A 16,814-nucleotide genomic window follows, 5' to 3' on the forward strand; every position below is an offset into this window, starting at 1 on the left:
TCTGTTTTGAATATTCTTAGTAACCCAGCTTCAACAGGCCTCTGGAGTAAACAATGCCACAAAATCAAGCCCTCAGAGGAAATAAATTCATTTTCATCCCTGTCTTAAATATGTCACACCTTATTCTGAGATGATGCCCTTTTGGTCGTAGATTCTCCTCCAAGAGGAACCAAACTTTCTGCATCGACACTAACAGGCCCCCTAAGAATCCTGTATGTTTTAATAAGGTAACCTTTTACTCTTCTAAATTCTAAAGAGTACAAGTCCAACCTATTTGACCTCCTTAGAAAGAAGATCCTTCTGTACCTAGAATCAACTTAGTTAACCTTCTCTGGACTGCCTCCAATGTTGAGATTTCTTTCCTTTGATGAAGGGCCAAAACTATTTGCTGTGTTTGATATGTGGTCTGTCTCGTACTTTGTATTGTTTCAGCAATACTTCCCTCTTCTTTTATTCCATTCCTTTTAAAGGCCAACAGGACACCTCCTTCTTAGTTGCTGAGCATGGTTGCTAACTTCTTATGATTCATGCACAAGGAGCTTCAAATTCCTCCTGCACTGCAGCTTTCTGCAATCTTTTTTCCATTTTAATAACATATAGCTCTTTTATTCTTCTTGCCAAAGTGCACAACCTGACATTTTCCACATTATATTCTATCCGCCAAGTTTGTGGCCATTCACTTTCCACGGAAACATAAGAAGTAGAATGAGAAATGGGCCATTTGGCCCTTCAGGCTTGCTTTATCATTCATTATGAATATATCCAATCATCCAACACAGTAGCCTGTTCCTCCTTGAACCTTATATCCTGTGATCCACTTAGTTCCAAGTGCTAAACCCAAACTCCTTTTTGAAACTGTGCAATGTTTTAGCATTGATTGATTTCTGTGGTAGTGAATTCTGTAGGCTCATCAGTCTCTGGGTGAAGAAATATCTCCTCATCTTAGTTTAAGGGTATGAAGAATGACTGTGACTCCTTTGTTCTGTACATCCCTGCCATCAAGAACATCTGCCCTCCATTTGACTTGTTTAGTCCTGGAAGAATTTTAAGCTTCGATGAGAAGCCCCTTCATTCTTCTGAATGCCAGTGGTATAATCTTATCTGACGCAACCTCTCCTAATATGCCAGTCTGCCTTCCAGGAATCAGTCTGCTAAACCTTTGCTGCACTGTCCCTAGAACAAGAGTGTGCTTCCTCAGATAAAGAGGCCGAAACTGCACGTAATATTCTTGGTATGTAATTGCAGCAAGACATCCCCACTCCTGAATGCAAATTCTCTCACTATGAAGGCCCTTCTGCTATTTGCCATCTTTACTGCTTGCTGCACCTGCATGCTTACCTTCAATGACTTAAGTACAGGTTTGCCCAGATCTTATTCTGCATTCCCATGTCTTAATTTATATCCATTCAGGTAATGATCTACCTTTCCGTTTTTGCTCCCAAAGTGAATAATCTCACATATATCCGTGTAATACTGTATCTGTCTCACATTTGCCCAGTCATTCAGCTTGTTCCAATGACACTGAAGCATCTCTGCATCCTCCTTACAGCTCACCCTCTCATCCAGCTTTGTGTCATCTGCAGATGTGGAGATAGTGCATTTGATTCCTTCGTTTGAATAGGTGGGTAGCCGGAGTCTGAGCACAGATCCTTGCGACACACCACCTGTCTCTGCCTTTGGAAAAAGACCATTTATTCCTATCCTTTGATACTTGCTGACCAGTTTTATTTCCATCTCAGTATATTGCGACAATCCCATGGGCTTTAATTTAAAGCACTAATCTCTTATGTGGGATTTTGTTAAAAGCCTTCTGAAAGCCCAAAGAAGCCACATCTAGTGGTTCCCCCCTCATCAACTGAATGAGTTACATCCACAAAGAATCCCAAAAGATTGTCAAGTATGATTTCCCTCTATCCCTTTCATAAATCCATGCTGTCCCTGTTTGATCTTGCCACAGTTCAGCTGTTAAATATTTTATAGTAAAGAGACCTGAAATTCCTCCACCCAGAGAATCCATTGTTCCTGGTATTATGGCAGGGTGTGGGAATGTCCTTCGTTGCCTGAGGAGCCTGGTACCGCTAGAGAAACCGGGTTTCAAAACTTATGAAGAAATGGTAGGAATAGTGGCAGCTGAGAGATGAGCACCAACACAGACTCACAACTGCCATTGGTGTGAAAGAGCACTTCACTCAACAGCAAATTGCTGGTATAAATTAGTCGTATGCAGAAACTGCGGCAATAAAGGGCCCATTGAATGGGTGTGTTTGAGAAAGAAATATGAACAGTGTACAGCAAAAGTACTGAAAGTGAAGAGTTGGAAAAAAATCTACATGGTACAATGACAGCATGGATAATCTGCTAGTTTCACTGGGAGGACCATGGCTGGAAAAAAAATCAAACTCAGTTGGGTTGAACTAAGTTGCTTGTCAGATTCTGAAACTGATTCATTGCAAAATTCTAAAGAAGCGTGCAATTATTTTCATCGGGATCTGGGAGACATGGAGAAGACATCTGTCGAATTGAAAATCAAGTGTGAGAGTCCAGCAAAATGTTGCAAGGCAAGATCAGTGCCTCATGCAATCAGACTAAAGCTTGAGGCAGAATTAAACCTACTTGACAGGGCTCAGAAAGGATTTCCAATGATGTTGCCAGGGTGGAGGATTTGAGCTATGGGGAGGCTGAATAGACTACTTTCCCTGCAGTTTTGGAGGCTGAGGGGTGAACTTGGAGGTTTATGAAATCATGAGGGGCATGGAGAGGATGAATAGCCAAGGTCTTTTCCTTCGAGTAGGGGAGTCAAAAACTAGAGGGCATAGCTTTAAGGTGAGGGGGAAAGATTTAAAATGAACGTAAGGGGCAACGTTTTCCAAGCCGAGGATGGTGTGTGTAAGGAATGAGCTGCTGGAGGAACTGGCGGAAGCAGGTACAATTAGAAGATTTAAAAAGCACTTGGATGGGTACATGAATAGGAAGGGTTTAGAGGATATGGGCCAAATACTGGTAAATGGGATTAGAAAAATAAGGATATTCTGTTCACGTAGATGAGTTGGACCAAAGTGTTCTGTTTCCATGCTGTACGTCTCTATGACACTATGACCATAATTGAGTGACACTGGTCAAGATGGGAATCCTTGAATCCAAAAATGATTGGCCCACACCTATCATTCCACTGATAGATGGAGTATACATCTGCGCTGCTTACAAGTTTGCTACTAATCCAGCATTATGTGCTGAGCAGTATGCTTTGCCTGTAATCGATGACCTACTTGTTGGACCAGCTAGAGGTCTGCTTTTCAGTAAGATTGAACTTAGTCAAATCTATCTCCAGATTAATAGAGTTCCTGAGTCACGGAAATACTTGATTATTGTAACACGTAAAGTAGTATTCAATAACAAGAGATTTCCATTTGAAATCCATCCTTGCTTGGATTATTCTAACATGCCATGGATCAGATTTGAAGTGGATTGAAAGGAGTCTAGTGTTGCCAAGACAATATTTTACTCACAGGGAGAACCTAAAAAAGAGCATCCTCACAAGTTAGATTTGAAGAAGTGAGGAAAAATGACTATGATTTTTAAAAATAATTTCCATACAATACTAAGGCCATATCATTGATGCCGTGCGATTATACAAGCCCCCTTCAAAAGTAAAAACTGAAGTTCACTGTGGGATGCTGTAAATCAGAAACTTAGAGATTGCTGAAGGATTTTAGATTACCTTTGCCAAATGAGTTGACAACGAACAGTCCCTATGTAGACATTTTCTACTTCGAGCAAGTAGGGAACACTCTGGCAACGGTAGGACAAATTAAGAGAGACAGTCAAAATGACCCACGACTACGTGAGTGGTGGGTGTGGTACTGCAAAGGGAGCAACCGGAACTGAAACCATTTGTCACGTGGAAGCTAGAATTATCTATACAAGGAGGAGGTCTCCTGTGGGGAATGAGGGTCATCACTCCATCACAGCTAAGGAAACGCATGTTGAAAGGTCAGGATTGGGATTCCCGGAAGGTATGTTGCCTGCCTGGTGCCAGGGTCCGGGACGTCTCCGATCAGGTGTATAAGGTTCTAAAAGGGGAGGGCGAACAGCCAGAAATCGTGTTACGTATTGGCACTAATGATAAAGCCAGAAAAAGGATTGAGGATATAAAAAGTGATTTCAGGGAGTTAAGATGGAAGCTGCAAAGCAGGACGAACAGAGTAGTGTTCTCTCGTTTACTACCGGTGCCACGAGATAGCGAGGCGAGGAACAGGGAGCGGGCGCAGCTTAACACGTGGCAGCGCAGCTGGTGTAGGAGGGAGGGCTTCAGTTATGTAGACAATTGGGATGCCTTCTGGGGAAGGTGGGACGTGTACAAGACGGACGGGTTGCATCTGAACTGGAAGGGGACCAATGTCCTGGGTGGAAGGTTTGCTCGAGTAGTTCGAGACGGTTTAAATTGGTATGGCAGGGGGTTGGGAACCTGAGCTGTATACCAGAGGGGAGAGTTGATGCAGGTGAGGCAGTAGCAAGAGGTAGACCAGCTAGTGGGAAGGATTTTCCTGGGAAGGAACCAAGGGATCAGTTAAAGTGTGTTTGCTTTAATGCAAGGAGTATCAGGAATAAAAGTGATGAACTTAGAGCATGAATCAGTACCTGGTGCTATGTTGTTGTGGCCATAACAGAGACATGGGTTTCTCAGGGGCAGGAATGGTTGCTGGATGTTCCAGGGTTTAGAGCATTTAAAAAGAATAGGGAGGGGGGAGAAAGAGGAGGGAGTGTAGCACTACTAATCAGAGATGGTTTCACAGCTACAGAAGCTTCCATTGTCGAAGAAGATCTGCCTACTGAGTCAGTATGGGTGGAAATTGGGAACAGCAAGGGAGTAGTCACCTCGTTAGGGGTTTACTACAGGCCCCCCAATAGCAGCAGGGAGATTGAAGAAAGCATAGGTCGGCAGATTTTGGACAAGTGCGGACGTAGTCGTGTTGTTGTCATGGATGACTTTAACTTTCCCAATATTGATTGGAACTTCCTTCGAGCAGAAGATTTGAATGGAGCTGTTTTTGTAAGGTGTGTTCAGGAGGGTTTCCTAACTCAGTACGTTGACAGGCCGATGAGGGGAGAGGCCATTCTAGACTTGGTGCTCGGAAACGAGCCGGGGCAGGTATCAGATCTTGTGGTGGAGAGCATTTTGGTGATAGTGACCATAACTGCCTCACATTCTACAGAGCTATGGAGACGGAGAGGATTAGGCAAAATGGGAGGAGATTTAATTGGGGAAGAGGAAACTATGATGCGATTGGACATGAGTTAGGAAGCATGGACTGGGAGCAGTTGTTGCATGGTAAAGGCCCTATAGACATGTGGAGACTGTTTAAGGAACAGTTGTTGCGAGTGAAGAATAAATATTTCCCTCTGAGACAGGCAAGAAGGGGTAAGATAAAGGAACCTTGGATGACGAGAGCGGTGGAGCTTCTAGTGAAAAGGAAGGAGGTAGCTTACATAAGGTGGAGGAAGCTAGGGGCAAGCTCAGCTCTCGAGGATTACAGCCAGGCGAGGAAAGAGCTCAAAAATGGTCTGAGGAGAGCCAGGAGGGGGCACGAGAAAGGCTTGGCAGAACGGATTAGGGAGAACACAAAGGCATTTTACACTTAGGTGAGGAATAAGAGAATGGTCAAAGAAAGAGTCGGGCCGATCAGGGATAGCATAGGGAACTTGTGTGTGTGGAGTCTGAGGAGGTAGGGGAAGCCCTAAATGAGTTTTTTGCTTCTGTCTTTACGAAAGAAACGAACTTTGTAGTGAATGAAACCTTTGAAGAGCAGGTGTGCTTGCTGGAATGGAGAGAGATAGAGGAAGCTGATGTGCTGAAAATTTTGTCAAACATGAAGATTGACAAGCCGCCAGGCCTGGACCAGATTTGTTCCCGGCTGCTTTGGGAAACGAGAAATGCAATTGCTTCGCCACTTGCGAAGATCTTTGCATCCTCGCTCTCCACTGGAGCCGTACCTGAGGACTAGAGAGAGGCAAATGTAATTCCTCTCTTCAAGAAAGGAAATAGGGAAATCCCCGGCAATTACAGACCAGTAAGTCTCACGTCTGTCGTCTGCAAGGTGTTAGAAAGGATTCTGAGGGATAGGATTTAAGACCATCTGGAAGAGCATGTCTTGATTAAATGCAGTCAACACAGCTTTGTGAGGGGCAGGTCATGCCTCACAAACCTTATCGAGTTCTTTGAGGATGTGACTAGAAAAGTTGATGAGGGTCGAGCTGTGGATGTGGTGTATATGGACTTCAGCAAGGCATTTGATAAGGTTCCCCATGGTAGGCTCATTCAGAAGGTCAGGAGGAATGGGATACAGGGGAACGTACCTGTCTGGATACAGGACTTGGATGAGGGGATTGAAGGATGGGTCAGCAAGTTTGCAGACGACACGAAGGTCGGAGGTGTTGTTGACAGTATAGAGGGCTGTTGTAGGCTGCAGCGGGACATTGACAGGATGCAGAGATGGGCTGAGAGGTGGCAGATGGAGTTCAACCTGGATAAATGCGAGGTGATGCATTTTGGAAGGTCAAATTTGAAAGCTGAGTACAGGATTAAGGATAGGATTCTTGGCAGTGTGGAGGAACAGAGGGATCTTGGTGTGCAGATACATAGATCCCTGAAAATGGCCACCCAAGTGGACAGGGTTGTTAAGAAAGCATATGGTGTTTTGGCTTTGATTAGCAGGGGGATTGAGTTTAACAGTTGTGAGATCTTGTTGCAGCTCTATAAAACTTTGGTTGGACCGCACTTGGAATACTGCATCCAGTTCTGGTCACCCTATTGTAGGAAAGATATGGATGCTTTGGAGTGGGTTCAGGGGAGGTTTACCAGGATGCTGCTTGGACTGGAGGGCTTATCTGACGAAGAGAGTTTGACTGAGTTCGGACTTTGTTCATTGGAGAAAAGGAGGAGGAGGAAAGGGGACCTAATTGAGGTATACAAGATAATGAGAGGCATACATAGAGTTGATAGCCAGAGACTATTTCCCAGGGCAGAAATGGCTAACACGAGGGGTCATAGTTTTAAGTTGGTTGGAGGAAAGTAAAGAGGGGATGTCAGAGGAGGGTTCTTTACACAGAGAGTTGTGAGAGCATGGAATGCGTTGCCAGCAGCAGTTGTGGAAGCAAGGTCATTGGGGACATGTAAGAGACTGCTGGACATGCATATGGTCACAGAAATTTGAGGGTGCATACATGAGGATCAATGGCCAGCACAACATCGTGGGCTGAAGGGCCTGTTCTGTGCTGTACTGTTGTCTGTTCTATGTTCTAACTTTGGATTGTTGGACTCAAAGCATTGGCTTTGTTTTCTCTTCACTGATGCTGCCAGGCCTGTTGAGTTTTTTTGTTTCATAATCAAGCTTCTGCTTTTGAACATTTCAGCCTCCTGGTCGTTCTTGGAACTGAATAGCCTTCCCACTTATTTTTATGTCATCTGCAAACCTGGCAATAGTATGTTTGCTTCAAGTATATAAGTCAGTAATATTTTGACAATAAGTATGGATCCAGCACTGATCCCTGTGGTACTCCATTAGTTACACCTCCCTTCAGCCCAACTAACACTTCCGCCATCTACGATCCGACCCCAGCACCCAAGACATTTTTCCATCCCCACCCTTGTCTGCCTTCCCGAGTGACTCCCTTGTCCACTGCACACTCCCCTCCAATCCCACCACACCCAGCACGTTCCCGTGCAAACGCAGGAAGTGCTACACTTGCTCCCACACCTCCTCCCTCACCCCCATCCAAGGCCCCAAGATGACTTTCCATATTAAGCAGATGCTCACCTGCACATCTGCCAATGTAGTATACTGTATCCACTGTACCCGGTGTAGCTTCCTCTACATTGGGGAAACCAAGCGGAGGCTTGGGAAGCGCTTTGCAGAACACCTCCACTCGGTTCGCAATTTCGTTAGAGAGAAAAAGTTTGAGAGGTGACTTCATTGAAACATATAAAATAATCAGAGAGTTAGAGCCTTTATCCTTTATCCAGCAAGCACGAGGGGGCATAGCTTTAAATTGAGGGGTGAAAGATACCGGACAGATGTCAGTGGTGGTTTCTTTACTCAGAGAGTAGTAAGGGAATGGAACGCTTTGCCTGCAACAGTAGTAGATTCACCAACTTTAGGTACATTTAAGTCGTCATTGGATAAGCATATGGACATACATGGAATAGTGTAGGTTAGATGGGCTTCAGATCAGTATGACAGGTCGGCACAACATCAAGGGCCGAACGGCCTGTACTGTGCTGTAATGTTCTCTGTTCTATAAACACGTACACCCCCCAGTTGCGAACCATTTTAACTCCCCCTCCCATTCCTTAGACGACATGTCCATCATGGGCGTCCTGCAGTGCCATAATGATGCCACCCGAAGGTTGCAGGAACAGCCACTCATATTCCGCTTGGGAACCCTACAGCCCAATGGTATGAATGTGGGCTGCATAAGTTTTAAAATCTCCCCCTCCCCCACTGCACCCCAAAACCAGCCCAGCTCATCCCCTCCCCCCACTGCATCCCAAAACCAGCCCAGCTCATCCCCGCCTACCTAACCTGTTCTTCCTCTCACCTAACCCCTCCTCCCACCTCAAGCCACACCTCCATTTACCACTTACTAACCTCATCCCGCCTCCTTGATCTGTCTGTCCTCCCTGGACTGACCTATCCCCTCTCCACCTCCCCACCTACACTCTCCTCTCCACCTATCTTCTCCTCTATCCATCTTCGGTCCGCCTCCCCCTCTCTCCCTATTTATTTCAGAACCCTCTCCCCCTCCCCATCTCTGATGAACAGTGTCGGCCCAAAACTTCAGCTTTTGTGCTCCTAAGATGCTACTTGGCCTAGACAATAAAATGTGAGGCTGGATGAACACAGCAGGCCCAGCAGCGTCTCAGGAGCACAAAAGCTGACGTTTCGGGCCTAGACCCTTCATCAGAGTTTATTATCTTGGATTCTCCAGCATCTGCAGTTCCCATTGTCACTGCTACTTGGCCTGTTGTGTTCATCCAGCTTCACACTTTGTTATCTTGGATTCTCCAGCATCTGCAGTTCCCATTATCTCTCCCTTCAGCCCAACTGCCTATTTTCTATTCTTTGACCAATTCTGAAAACATGCTAATATACTATCCCAAAATTATGTGTTTTTTTTCTGAGATTAGGTAAACTTAGGGCGATATTTTTTCAAGTGCCATTTTAAAATCCAAACACAATACTTCTACTGGTTCTGTTTTATCCATCCTGTCTGTTAATTAATCAAAGAATTTTTAAAAAATTGTCAGGCACAATTTCCCCACCATGAAGCCATGCTGACTTTGCTTGATTATATTATCTACTTCCACAGTTATGGACTAGACCAAGTCCCCAACACATATGTATCAAGGAGATAACCTAGACTCCAACTTTTATTTAAAGACAAGTCTCGGGTGCTGTGTTCTAGATGTAAATCGATTAGGCACACCACTCAGATTTAAGCAAAACCACTTTCCCCCTAGTTAAAATGCAAACAAAAGAAAGAAGAATTGAGATTAGTTTAACTCTACTGGAAAACTTAATTGAATAATATATTACTTAACTACCAAACAACAACTGTTCCAATATAATAATATCCCATAAACACACCTTGGCAAAGACAAAGTCAGTAAAACAGATTGTCTCACATGATTCTGGTCACAGAAAGAGAACCCCTGCTTTTAGCTGTAACGCAGAGAGAGATGGGGAGATACGGAGAGAGATAACAGCTTCCACGGCCAACTTCAAACCTCAACAACTGTCGAAATCTAAACTAAAACCTTGGTTCTGTGGGAGCCTGACATGACCCATTCATACTGAGATAGTAAGAACTGCCGATGCTGGAGAATCTGAGATAACAAGGTGTAGAGCTGCATGAACACAACAGGCCAAGCAGCATCAGAGGAGCAGGAAAGCTGATGTTTTGGGTCGAGACCCTTCTTCGGAAGTTACCCATCCCCAAGGCCTCTCGAGCTGTTTATTGGTTTAGAGAAGAACACAAGCCAGGACAAAATACACCTCTTAAAGCCATAGTATTGCCAGACCACATGACCTGCTGTTGCATCTTTTATAACAGACTGCAATATTTTCCTAATGAGAGGTTGCCTATTTTTTGTCATCCTTCCTTTTCATATGAAGTTGTTACATTGGCAGTATTCCAATCTACTGCTTGAAATGTTCCAGATTCCCGGGATATTTGGAAGATTACTGCTAGTGCATCCAGTATCTCTGGAGCTACATCTTTTAATATCCTAGTGCAGGGTACATCAGGTCCAGGATACCTATTGACCTTTAGCCCCATTAGTTTCCCGAGCACCTTTTCTCTGGTGATATTTCCTGTCTGCTTTTTGTACCTTGTTAAGTAAGTAATTTTGAGATTATATTTGTTTCTTTTGCTATGGAGACTCATATGAAGTAATTATTTGTCTCATTTGCCATTTCCTGATTCCCCATTATTATTTTTGCAGCCTCCATTCTTTAAGGGATCTGCGTTCACTTTGACCTCTTCCTTCCTTTTCATTTGTTTAAATAAGCTCTTATTGTCGGTTTCTTTTCTATTTCTCGGCTTTGAAATCTTTCCTTATTTCTGGTTTCCCACTAACCTTGGGCACTGACTGTTGAATTGGCAGAACATTGGAGAGAATGCTGAGGATATGGAAGTTTTGGTCTGGTGAATAGTACTCGACATGGTGCTGTTGCCCCCACTCCTGCTCAGGTGTCTCCCAGTTGAAATGCCAAATGGGACCCTGCCCATGCTCTTCACAGCTGCCCTGCAGCATTAAATGGCTGGAGGCAGGACATGGGGCGCCCTCTTGGATGGAAGTTCTACCTTGTAGAACTCCTGGCCACTTAGAGCCCAGAAGAGTCTGAAGTTGCTGATGGCTGGATGGCAGGTCCCGGACTAGAGATGCGGAGTGGTCGAGGGTTGTTCGGGGTTGTTGAAACGTTGGATGAGAGTTTAAGGGCGTGAAGTGCCTTGGATCAGGCCAAGGGGCCTGTGGATGAGGATCCCCTACCAACTCAGTTTTTCGAGGCTGGATTGTGCATGTAAAGCTGACTGCCTTCCTGATTGACATCTATCTCCTTACGCAATAGAGGGGATCCCTTAAATTGCCATCGATTAGTCTCAGGAGGTCAGAGGATAGGCAGGCTGCTTGACAGTTCCCCAGAACTTCCACACATGTACACACAGTGCCCTCCAGATTTTATGTGTTTCTTCCCACCTTCGTATCTGTGGGATGGGGCTTTATAATGTAGCTCATGCAGTGCTAAAACAAAGAAGTTATCCTGAACCTTGAAATAGGACTGGAATGATACACCCAAATCTGGTGACTAAACTTAAAGAGTAATAATTTTGGTAGTGTTGAGTAATAATGATGAAATTTACCCAACTTGTTTTAAGAATGTGACATTTTATCAACAAATTTAACTAATGCTATTTTCATTGGAGTACAGGGGATTAATAAGTAGTGAATGGAGACATAAAGGATTATGATTGGTTGGGATAAGATAAACGTGGAAAGTCTGTGTTCCCATGGCTGATGGATGATGTTACAAGGAGAATGGAATGCATTGATGTTTTGGGGAAAAGATGTCGGGGGATGTTAGGAGGAATTTTTTTAAAGCAGTGAAGGTTCATGGGCCAGGATCTTGCTGCCTGTGGAAGGGTTAGAAGCCGAGAAAATAAATGATTTCAGTCACATGAATGCATATCTCTGGGAGCTTCGTTCCTCATATTGCCATTAGATTTTATTTATGGAGGTTCTGTTATATTTAGAGTGGTTTGACTGGCATTCGATGTTTTGACAAAGTTTGCCAGATTTTGTTGGCATCATGTGAACTAACATTGAATTGATACTTGCTTAACTACTAATTGTTTTTGGTAGACGCTGTAGAACATACCATATGTATGACAAAATAGCAAAATTACAAGAGAAATCTAGTTCAAAACCGAGGTAACAGAGCACCTTTTTAAAATTAACAAGAACATATAATTAACACACTTAATAGCTGTGGCATAGTGTGATTTAATGGAATGCTGATGACCAGAAGTGAAATAAGGGTTGTAAGATCCACTATTTGAAACGGAGAAAGAGCCAATTAGATTGTACTTTGGATTTGGATGTAGTGAGAATGAACATCGCTTGAAAAAGATGGATGTTTCAGGTTAAATTGTTCTGAGTCCTGCTTCATAAATACAAAGGAGGGCTTCATGACATACAAAGCTACTGTTCCTCCACCATTGTTCTGCAGGAATTACTGAACCAAACAACAGAATATGACCAGCATCACTGACGGTTCCCTCGTTGGATTTGACATGTTGCATTTGAGAAGGAAATGGCCTGTTTCCATCATTCCAGAGTACTTTTGTGAATCCTTGTATTTATTTCTGGGCCAAATACAGGAATTAATTTTATTTAATAGCTCCAATAAGTTAAAACTGTAATCGAAGTTAGTTTTCTTCCTCCTTTGTCGTGTATCTGTTGGAGTTGCACACAGCACAACGCGTCTTGGATCAACACAAATTGACACAAAATGAGCAACTTCTAAATGTGACTGAAGTAATCAACCGTTTAATGACCATTTATGATGGTTTGGAACAAAATCACAAGGACTTGGTCAACGTGCCACTCTGTGTCGAAATGTGTCTGAACTAGTTGCTGAACGTCTTTGATACCTATGTATGATTTACACTTTAATGTAGTAAGTTTAGATTGTCCTAAGGTGCACTAAACTGCATGCGACATATTGGATTTTGATATGTACAGGATCAGTTAAGTAAATGTGAAGATTGTTGACTGATTAAAATCAATCCGAGTATTGTTGACATAAGGTTTCAGTATGTTCTAGTTTCATTTCAGTTCAACAGATAAAGTAGTTGACAGTTTTAGCGACTTTTGTTTTAAATCAATAAAATTGAAACTGATATACTTTTGATTCCATTTGGTCAGATCTGCCCAGGATCATGTAGACATCTTGACATTCTGATTGTAATGCTCTTCACGGTGACAAATGTTAGTGCTGGAGAATGACGTGTATAAAATACACAATATGAACATCATCCAGTTAATGTCAAGGAATAAACGGCCAGATGTAGAATAAATTTTCATATGACCCTCAATCTCATAGAGTCATACAGCATAGAAATACCATATCTATGCCTACCAACAAACACCAAGCTGCACTAATCTCATTTGTCAACACTTGGTCCAGAGCCTACTTTGACCTAGCATTTTAAATGCTCATCCCAGATGCTTTTTAAATGTTGAGAATACCTGCATCAAAAACCCTCTCAGGCAGTGTGCTCCATTTGTCTGCCACTTTTTAGATGAAAAAGCTTTTCCTCAGACTTCCTCCAAAGCATTTAATCCTCACCTTAAACTTGTGCCATCTGGTCTTAGACACATGTGCCATGGGGAATGGATTCTCACCATGTATTCTGCCCGTGCCTGTCATAATTTTCTATGCCTCAATCAGATCCCCACCCACACCTCCGCCTCCTCTGCTCCAAGGAAAACAAACCCAGCATACCAGTCTATCTCATAACTGAGACTTTTTAACCTAGCCAGTATCTTGAAGAGCATTAACTGTGCCATTGTGGTATTTTCCAGGCTAATTGTCCTTCAGCTTATCTCAGTCAGATTGTTTAGTAAACTCCATTCCGGAATAATGTTATGCACTTCACTTGGAAATGTATTAAGACTGTGACAGTATATTGGGGAATCCTTGCAAGCGGAGAGAATTTTATTTTCCTTCAGTCCAAGCTGGATATAATTCTAGGACTTGGAGATGAAAGTCCGGGGTTAATCTTTCGGTGTCCTTCTCTGCACCCGACATGACCTCCAATTTTTCATTTGTATAAAATTGAGCTTTGTCTGCATGAGATGTGTTCCAATATTAAATCATTTTTGCGACTGTCAATTTTGACATTCTTCATTTGGTGCGTACCCGTCATATTGATTGCAGCTCAAGTTCCTTCTGGATGTCAAAACCAAAATGTTTCATTTTGCAGTAAAATTGCAGACATTGAGCTGAAATTCGCACTAGGGAGCAATGAAAGGCATAGATTATTTCTCAGTACCACCCTCATTAATAATTATTCCCTTTTTCTACCTGCCAGACAGGAACTAGATGCTGAGAATTACCGAAATGAAATTCAGAGTGGGTGTGTGGTGCTTCCACATTGCTCAATGCTCCTCTGGATCCCCAACTTGGACACTAGTCACCAGCATCTCCAGCCACACCCAGCAGTAGCACCCCATGTCCACAGTTTTGACATGTGGCATGTTCCAGCCTCAGCACATCATAGCACATCTCAGATCTGCTTTCAGTACTCTTCTGTACTTCATTGCTGCATTTTGGATTGCAGCAGCCCCCCTCATTGCAGTGCTGCTGCCAGGGCACTTTTATATGCAGGAACAGGCACCCATTCGTGTATTGGGCCACGTTACACATCAGGACACCTTGCTTGAGCTCTCCACTCTCATTTTGTCCCTGCATGAATGCTAACAGCTCCTCTGCCTTGTCTTCATTTGCCTTGTCTTTTTATGGGTTGCCCCCTCTGCCACATCTCACAGACTCACAATGCTAGTATATTGATGAACTTTTTGGCATCGAGACCAAGCCAGACAGCTTGTCATGTTTGTCAGCAGTCATCAATCAAAGGAGTGGATGTGTTGCCGTTCAGCACCGTGATATGTTGATCTCACACCTGCAGCATGTGCCAGCTGCAGAAGCACAGAACGCGTTGCATTGTCTCCAACCTCATGGTCATGCTTCATGTTCTGAGGGGAATGGTCTCCAGTCAAGGGAGGCAGTTTCAGGCAGCAGATCTAGCTAACTCCAGGGCATTGTCTGATATCACTCGAGGGGCTTGGATGCAATCAGTTGGCTGCTCAGAATGATCATGGTCAGGACACTATCCTCATAGGTTGTGAGAAGTCAAACGTTAGACACCTCACTACCTGTGTTGGCTCTTTCTGCCCTACTGTGGGCTGTTTTTCCTGGAATGAAACAAAGGGAGGGATTGAGTGAGATGAAATGAGCTGGTGCATTTGTTAGTGCTCATGTATGTTTGGGAAGGGAGGTGAGGTCTCCTGGGTGAGAGCAAGAGGCACAGAGAACATACAGGAATAATAGCCTTGGGGCCTCAAGTAGACGAGAGCAAGCGAAGACAGACATTGAATGCTTTGGTGAGAATGGTATTACATGAGCTGTGCTGAAGGGTGGTGCAGAATTAGAGAGAGTGTGAATGTGAGGTAGCACAGAACAATGAGGCTCTTCTTCTGTTGGAGCAGGGGTCACTGATCTTGCAGCAATGCTGGATGGTTCTTTTGGTGGTTGAGACTGCATTGACACTGGACAGCCTCAGATGAGTCTGGCCGAGTCTTGTGTCATGGCCTCCTGTGCTTGTCCTTGGGAAAGAGGACAGTTCTGCACTGCACCAATCCATCCACCAGGACTTCCAGGTCCCTAACTGTAAAATAAGGTGCTAATTTCCCCTTTCCTACCCTGTCTGGGACAAATGCTATGAACTGTACAAGGCAGTTCTGGATTCTGGGTATTTTACTGGTTCACAATAGCCTTTAAACATGGCACTAGTGCCAGTAATACCAGGATGGTCCAGTTACGATGAGTAGGAGAACTAACTAGCATCGGCTGAGAGAGGCACAATAGGAGCATTGTTGCCAGCTATTGAATAGGTTTGCCACAACAGCGTGAGAAAATCTGTTCGGTCTTTTGGAGAGCTACTGTCCTTGCAGTGCAATAAAAATGACACTGAACTGATTCATTCCAGTGTTTTAGACCTGAAGATTTAAGAACAGAATTAGACCATTCAGCCCATTGAGTGGGATCAATCATTCTCAATCCCATTCTCCTGTGTCCATACTAAGCAAGAACATATCTATCTACGCCTGAAATCAACTCTGACTTGGCCTTCACAGGTTTCTGCATCAACGAGTTCCACAGATTCACAACTTTCTGACTGAAGAAATTCCTCCTCATCTCCATCCTGAAGGGTAGTCCCTTTGACTCTGAGGCTGTGCCCCCAGGTCCTGGTCTCTCCTACTCGTGGAAACATCATCTCCATGACCACTCTATCCAGGTCTGAATTACCTTCAGTGTGACCCCCTTCATCCTTCTGAACTCCATCGAGTACAGACCCAGAGTTCTCAGCCATTCCTCACATGACAGTCCCTTCATCGCCAGGATTATGTTTGAGAACCTCCTCTAGACCCTGACAAAGACCCGCACATCCTTCCTTAGACAGATGGCCAAAAACTGCTCTTAATATTCCAAATGCAATATGACCAGAGCTTTACACAGCCTCAGCAATACATCTCTGCTCTTGTATTTTTGCCGTATGGAAATGAATGCTGACATTGCATTTGCCTTCCCAACTGCCAACTGAACCTGCATGTTAAAAGAATCCTGAACTGGGGCATCTTTGTGCTTCAGATTTCTGAAGCCTTTCCCCATTTCGAAAATAGCCTATACCTGTACTGCCACTTCTCTACAGACTCTCTGTGACCTCCCCACTTCCTCAACACTACTTGCCTCTCCACCTATCGAAATGTCATCTGCAAACTTAGCAACAACCCCCTGTGGACAACAATACCATTAGTTCCTTTGTCCAGATTGCTAATGTATAACGTGAATGGCTGTAGTCTGAACTCTGATGACTGTGGAACTCCTGTAGTTGCTGGCTGCCATCCTGCAAAAGACCCTTTTATTGCCACTCTCTGCATTCTGCCAGTTAGCCGATCCTCTATCCATGCC

General features: G+C 43.9%; 1 protein-coding gene and 1 long non-coding RNA gene across 2 annotated transcripts in view; both read left to right on the top strand.

The window, feature by feature from the left end:
* The window catches only part of LOC132207722 (uncharacterized), a 35,002-nt gene extending 21,980 nt beyond the window's left edge, over positions 1-13,022 (top strand). The window contains exon 3 of the long non-coding RNA XR_009443750.1: positions 12,288-13,022. This is a non-coding gene — a long non-coding RNA (uncharacterized LOC132207722). The remainder of the gene's footprint in view (positions 1-12,287) is intronic.
* LOC132207719 (utrophin-like) overlaps positions 1-16,814 on the top strand; it is a 77,078-nt gene that overhangs the window by 54,129 nt on the left and 6,135 nt on the right. The window lies entirely within an intron of this gene.

This window comes from Stegostoma tigrinum, unplaced genomic scaffold (assembly GCF_030684315.1).
Source record: "Stegostoma tigrinum isolate sSteTig4 unplaced genomic scaffold, sSteTig4.hap1 scaffold_133, whole genome shotgun sequence".
Lineage (NCBI taxonomy): Eukaryota > Metazoa > Chordata > Chondrichthyes > Orectolobiformes > Stegostomatidae > Stegostoma > Stegostoma tigrinum.